We start from the raw sequence: 7,603 nt of genomic DNA, 5'->3' as shown, positions 1-7,603 counted from the left end.
TCGACATTACGGAGCTGCGGGAATCAATGGAATTTCATTCTGAAACTCTTAGCTGTGATTGGCCCCAAATACCACTTTTAAATACCTAAAGCTTATGAAAACACAAAATTTCCAAAGCAACTTTTCATAGGATAGGTGTATTATTGTATTGAATAGGCAGATGAACAATACAAATTGCAGAAATTTGCTCCCAATTTATTGCAAAAAAATGATGTACAACCGACCTCCAAAGGTCGAAATCTATAAAATTTTAAAAATGAAAATTATGTAATGCCGACTTTTAGTGGTTGGAAACTCAAAAAATAATAAAAATGAAAATTAAATAATATCAACCTCCTAAGGTTGGAATCTCTGAAAAATAAAATAAAATAAACTAAATAATACCGACTTTGGAGATCGGAATCTGAGAAAATTAAATAATGTCAACTTTTGGAGTTTGAAATCTTAGAAAAATTAAAAATTAAATAATACCTACCACTAAAGGTCGGAATCTCATAAAATAAAAAAATGAAAATTAAATAATATTGACTCCTAAGGTCGGAATCTCAAAAAATAAAATAATAAAAATTAAATAATACTGACTTCCAGAGGTCGAATTCTCAAAAAAAAAAAAACGACGTTCGGCGGTCGATATATTATATTTTCAATATATTATTTGTTCCTAGAAATCGGAAAAATAGAATAAAAATACAGTTAAATAATATTGACTTTTGAGGTCGATATTAATATAAGATAAATTTAATATTTATTATATAACCGACTTCTTGAGGATGAAAATGTTGAAAATAATAAGAAACAATTATTTAAAACCGACCTATGGAAGGTCGGAAAAAAAACTAAATTCAAATTTTTTGGATTTAAAATTAAAACCGACCAACAAAGGTCCATATTGAAAAGCCATTTTTTCCGATCTAGGCTAGAAAGTTGGTTTTGGTCGATTTTTTGGGGAATGCCGACCTCAAAAGTCAATTTTCCCACTTTTTTGTAGTGATTATTTAAATATATGTAAGTGAAAGTTGAACAGAATAAGATTATCAATTTACCATAAATACCAAAGAACTTTAAAATTGAAATGACCCTGAAAGTCATTTTTGACAAAATTACCTTTTTACCCCTACTATTGGTTTCCCCAAGTCACTTTTAGTTGGGTTTGAAAATTGGTTTTTGGAAATCTTGTGAAAAGTTTATGTTTTCCTTGAGAAATGGGTTTTAAAGGATTAAGTTGTCAAATTTTGAGTTTCAAAATCATTTGGAATTTTGAGTCTTGGAATAGAATTTTGTCGATTCTATCAGTTCTAGAATGTGAAAATTGATCTGGGAGATTGTCGGAATCATATTTGGAGTTGAAACGTGGAATTTAGGTCCGAAGTTGGAAATTGAGTAAAAGTTTGATCCAAATTTGACTTTGGTCAAAATTTGGGTTTGGGTGCTCAGATTGAATTTCTGATGAGTTCAATGGTTTCATGAGGTGATTTTAATGCTAGAAAGTGCTTCACTGTAATTTTTGAAAGTCCCGAGTTCGTTTTGGTATTTTGGAGGCCTAAGTTGGTTTAATTACGACTTTTTGAGTTTCGGGTCAAGGCTACCTCAATTTCAAATTTCATCTGTTCCATTGAGTCTGAAATATCATTTCCAATCTAGTGCATATTTGGTTTGTGTTCGGGAAGTTCTGGATGAGTTTTAGGTGAGTTTTTAAGCTTCTTGGGTGTGTTGGCGCTGTTTCAGCAAATTGTGGCAACGAAAAGGTTCATTATTAGTTTTAAAGAACGAAAAACTATTTCAAAACTTCTGAAATTTTGAGCATGAATTATAGGATTTATATGCAAAGTTTTGTGCATTTTCGCTAAGCCGAGATTGAACTTTTATCGCAAAATAAGAAATAATTATTTATCAAGAAAAATTGATATTTTTCTGGGCAAACGAGTTCAAAAATTGAGTTTTGATTAAAGGAGAAGGTCCATATCATTATTTAAGACATTTAGGAAAAAGAATCGGATCATTTTGCTATCGTATGAGGGATTTACGACTCTTTTAGTGAAAAAAAATTTAAGTTGCAGATTTTCTGGTGCTGTGTTCGGTCTTTTTTTGGTGCTGGAGCATGGACCGATTAAGAGAACCTCCGCCTTAGCAAAGGGACTCACTTATAAGGGGTTCGCGAAAGTAAACCAGGTTCTCAAAACCGCACCTCCGCTAAAGCGAAGATCCAGTCGAATAAATGACATATGAGAGGGTTTAGGCGAGGTTTAAGGTATTTTCAACATTCCCAAGCTTGGTTTAGGTGATTTCCTTGAGATTTTTCAAGACAAAACTATTGGGTAATGTATTTCTAACACTTTCCCCTAATTTCCATTGAATAATTTCGTATTTTAACTTCAAATTGTTGATTTCAAATTGGATTTTTTGATTTTTCTTGAACATGAACTTTTGAAACAAAAATAGAGATTTTGAACTCATTTTAACCTCGTTCGTGAGTTACTAATTACTTAACATTTTCATCTAAAATGTTCAAATTTTGGGATTGTTTTCCGACATGGGATTTTTGACCATTTTACCCTTTTCACCAAAATTTCTTGATTTTAGTGTCAATAGATTCAATCATTTTATTTCGATCTTTCCAGACATAACCAAAGAAGGGAAAAGATTCTTCAAGTGTCTCAGGTCCCAGAAGTGCATGATAAATGCCGCCAAAGCCCCAATACCTATTACGGGTAAAAAGATGGAGATCGAAAGAAATAACTCTCGAACATATTCGAGGGTTCAATGTTACTATTGTAACTTCGGCCAACACACAAGATGAGACTTTACCACCGTGGAGCGACATTACCGGACGTGAATCTAAAGGTTAGAACGTTTTGATCCTTTGGAACAACTCGATGAATTTAGTAGATCGTTTTAGGAGGCCCTAATGACTATAGATCGAACCTATCCAATTTTTACAGTACGATGGTTGGCTGTTCACGGCCTAGCTGTACCTACCGAACTTAGTCCAAATTTTGTATGGACTTAATCCCATAAAATTTTGCATGTCTACACTTACCAAACTAGGTGAGCCTATCTTCTCTTCTTTGTTCATATTCCAAAAAGATATCGAAACCGAAATAGGAAAAGCCGCAAGCACCACTGAGTGCCCGATCGTGAGACTACCTGTTGAACGTCCGATGGCCGGCCCTTTACGCAACTCAAACAGCCGGTACGCTTTCCGGCTCAAACGGGCGGGGGCTTTCTATTTGGAAGAGCAAAAGGAAGGTTGGGTGCTTGTGGGGCGCGGCCAAGATCAAAAGCTAGAAAGGGTATTTTGGTAGTAAAGAGAGAACCCCGATCAGTAGATAGAGATGGCCGGTTTCGTAGGAGCAAGTCAGAAAGATTGAGAAATAGAACCATCTGATTTCATTCATTCTCAATAGCCACGAGATGATCATCTTAGGGTGATCCGGTCTACAAGCAAGGTAAGTAGGTCCATTACCAGCCGGCTCCGGACCGAAAAGACCTAACGGACTAATCCCTTATCTAGGATCGTAGATGCTAACGGGGCGGGAATCGAAGTGGGGGACCAGACAACGTCCTAGGCGTAGGGGAGATCGGAGCAACATCTTTTTATTTCACTAATTACTACTATTTCAGATACGTCATGGTACGGGATTATTTGGACGGTTTTTCGATCAAGTTTTGAATGACTTTCTAGTCAGATGCCCAGCCCCTGGTTCAATCGATAGATAGGCCGAAAACATATCCGAACTTGCCAACAAGTGCTTATGAAAGACGATAACTGGTACACCAGAGGTGCGTCCTTCCCGGTCCTCTCGGAACCGGCCGGGGGTATTCGGCATGGGCGGAGAGAGCCCTCTGAAAAAATAGAACTTTAAACAAAAAATTTTGATTCAAACTCTACCTACCCACCTGTGTCGGTTTCGGGTAAAGGTGGTAGGTGGTCCCGTGGAGCTTTCAAAGGTAGGCGACTAAATCATTCAATGGTACGTAGTCAAATGTTAGAAAATTCATTTCTAATCAATAATCCAATTAAGAAGTTCGATACCCGTTTTCGAGTCTGTTTCCGATTCTTCCGACCTTGAATCTAGGTTTGAATGGGTCGAGCTCTTCCTTAATGGAAAGGATTGCACAGGGAAGTCCTAGAATGAGAGGCTAAAGTGTTGGCCAGTCTGTCTTGTCTCGGATACTTAGGAAAAGTAACTGCATTGTGGTGGAGACGACAAAAGGCAGAATTTCTTTTCTCAAAAAAATCTCTTTCTTTTTTCTTTCGGGGCATACGAAGATTCTTTCACGACCTGGGGTGTTAATTTACCTACTAAAATATCACCCGTCTCGACCCAAGATCCCAGCATCACGTGCCAAGCATAAAGATTGAATCAATAGGACCATATTATAATCCTCGAAATGCTATTCAACTCTATGTATTCCTCTATCCGTAGAGTACATTGAATGTACAGAAATGGCTATAACAGAGTTTCTCTTATTCGTATTAACAGCGCACTGTCTCGGAGAGAGGCTCGGTGAACCCTGATCTAGATACAGTAGGATCAATTGAGTTAGCAAATCTAATGTGCGTACAAGCATCCCTTTCCTTTTATTTTGGAATTTGGCACGGTTGGCCAGCCAGGGCTGGGAGGAAGGTTGGCGGGTTGCTCCGCTGCACATGCAAGTCGAACCTTGGTTTTCGGAGTTCGAAAGAGAAGGGAAAGAAGCGGGGTAGAGGAATTGGTCAACTCATCAGGCTCATGACCTGAAGATTGCAGGTTCGAATCCTGTCCCCGCCTAATCAGTGGAACGCTTATGCCTCAGCAGAGAAGTAAAGTTCTGCTCTCCTCTCTTTCCCCAGCAGAGTGCTTTCGCCGTTGGTGTTCTTTCCGATCTCTACGCATTTCACCGCTCCACCGCGTCCAGCTCCCTAACCTAAAGCGGCACCAGGTTGCTTGCGACGGTAGCATTAGCTAGGCAATCAAGGCAGGTCGAACGCCCATCTGGCCGATCTCAAGCTGGATGAGAAGGCAAACCAACCCTGAACTAAGACTAAGTCGATATTCTATAGCGACTGCCGTGAAAATGAACTTGCCCCTAAAAAAAGAGAAAAGAACAGGGGCTCTTTACTAAAGAAAATAGGATCTCCGATGGTGCCCGTGGGTGACAGCCTGCACTATGAGTGCTTACGTGTGCGATTCATCAGGTGCAATCAGCAATGCCCCTACTCCGTACATGGACGGTAGTTGGAGTCGGCGGCTCTCCCAGGCGCGTAGCTTCTGGTCTTTGACATCAAAAAGGAAGGTTGTAATAACGAAAGGGACATGTGAGAATTTCTTCTTAGCGTACTGCTTTCATACGGCGGGAGTCGTTGGTTCAAATCCAATAGTAGGTAAAACTTATTAGATACCGCTGAACTGGTTAGTGATGGAAGCAATTCCCACGAGCCTGCCGGACCTAAATCTATCTTACTCTTCCTTGGTCTCTTCCACGGTAACCTTAGCCCAGAACTCGATCTACGCTTTCTTTCTTTACCCTAGACTCCGTTCTTCAAGGAGACCCACTTCTTTTTTTGTCCAAGTTGCTTTTATTTTTGTCTAACTCACTTCCTTTTTTCTGTGTGAGTTTAGGAAATATCCCCATTCATAGGTCAAAGTTCAGGGACTTGAGAATGGAACAAAAAACAGGGAGACTCTAAACCTTGGAAATCGTAATGCCATAATGCTGGTTAGGATAAAGCGTTAGTAGATATAGCAAGTGTGCCGACCGATCACTAAGTGGGGATGCTCCCTCCAGCATCCCTCTCCTTGTTTCTAAGGTAGGACCATCCGCTTTGATTCACTTTCCAGACTAGGGAGGGGCTGACGTATTGTTTCACATTTGAATTTCTCTTACATTCTCTCTAATCTATCTAGTTCCTTCTTGTACAATCATGGAACAGAGATTGAATTCTTCTCTCTTCTCTTTCAACCCTTGCTCTTGCCTCGGCTTCGCCAACGCCTCCTATGCTTATCACTCACCTACGCTCTTGCAGCATGCCCCCTTCGGGCAATACGGTGTAATACGCGAAGCAGCTGAGCCATAGTTCGGTAAGGGTATTGTTCCGGTAGATATCCAGGGCTTTTTAAAACTAAAGCACCAAGCCCAATTGGAAATGCACCATCGCCGAGAGTAAGCTCGAGCTCATCTCTTGCCAAGCTAGCTCCGATGCTACTGCTCAGCCCAGCTCTGATATTTCAAGAACAGTACTTGATTTAGGAATTCTTATGTATGGATGATGAGATTCCATTGATACAGAGCCAATTCCAATAGACTTATTGGAGGGTCCCATTGGTGTGCATAGAATCAAAATAGAAATGATTTTCTAATGCCGGCGACCGAAGCCCCGGTGAACGGCGGCCGTAACTATAACGGCCCCCCCTTCCACACCCACAGCATAGAGGAGCTGCTCCAACATCCGGTTCTGGAGCCAGCGGGTTCTGAATGACCTCCCTCTCCCTCGGATTTATCTCCAATCTCCTTTCGCCCGTTCACTCAGTACTCAGTAGCAGCTCCTGCACCTATTGGATCCAAGACAACAATAGAAAGATTTGACTCTTAGATTTTGATTTAGTTTTCTATATTTTTTATTTCAAATCTTGATCAAAAAGTGGATCCCGCTCTAATAGCTCCGAATAAATTTAATACGTGCATTAAGATACGAAGGCTTCTTATTCCACAACAACGAAAGCACTTTGTAGGATACTTGGCCAAAGTGTGACCTGTTAGCCCATAAGTAAGTACTGTGACGAAGCGGCTGTTGCTCACCTATTTTATATTTTCTTGAAAAAGGGGCTCAACCTACAGAAACTGTTCAGGATATTTTAAAGAAGGCAGAGGTTTTTAAGGAACTTCCTCCTAATCAACGGAAATTCAATTAAGGAAATAAATTAAGGAAATACAAAAAGGGGGGGTTACCCGCGATTGGTAATGGCACAACCAGAAGAGGAGGGCTTCTTTGAAGTAATAAGACTATTCAAATTACAATATTCGTGGAGAAAGAATCGTAATAAATGTAAAGAAGAGGCATCTAAAGTGATGCTAGGCTGCTTCACAGAGGTGCGCTTCGCCTTTATAAGCCGCTTACTCGGAACTTGTGCTTTCCTATCCATACCGCTTTCCTTCATAGCAGCAAAGGAGAACGCGGCCGTGGAAGCTTTTACTCGAGGGGGTGCTGTCTGAGAAGGGATGCCGAAAAAAGGCTTCAATTTAATCTAGTGCCTACAAAAAGCATTGCCTTGGGCATGCAACCCAAAAAGATAGAAAGACCGCTCGCTCGAAGAAAACTCTTTTAGAGCCTGGTACCAGCCTCCTTTTGTCAAAATTATAGACCAGGTATTTATTCCTCTCCTTCAAGTTCTATTGCACCCGCCCTGAACAAATAGGAGGCGTGGGCCACAGGTCTCCATCGTGCCGGGGGAGGGGGACCAAGCAGGGCATAGGACTGAAATCGTGACTATGTGTTCATGCTTTCGAAAAGAAAACAACCATCTACACGGGGCGCTATTTGTCTACTTATTGCATTAGTCACGTCTATTTTGAAGTCTTATTTAACTCGTTCGATGTGAAGCCCTTCCACACCTGTATGAAG

General features: G+C 40.3%; 1 non-coding gene across 1 annotated transcript; it reads left to right on the top strand.

Moving 5' to 3' along the window:
• The first annotated feature begins 4,698 nt into the window (after positions 1–4,698).
• TRNAM-CAU (transfer RNA methionine (anticodon CAU)) lies at positions 4,699–4,772 on the top strand. The gene has a single exon. It is a non-coding gene; the product is annotated as a tRNA-Met (tRNA).
• Positions 4,773–7,603: the final 2,831 nt, after the last annotated feature.

This window comes from Solanum dulcamara, chromosome 8, assembly GCF_947179165.1.
Source record: "Solanum dulcamara chromosome 8, daSolDulc1.2, whole genome shotgun sequence".
NCBI lineage: Eukaryota > Viridiplantae > Streptophyta > Magnoliopsida > Solanales > Solanaceae > Solanum > Solanum dulcamara.
This window is presented reverse-complemented; position numbering and strand designations above follow the sequence as displayed.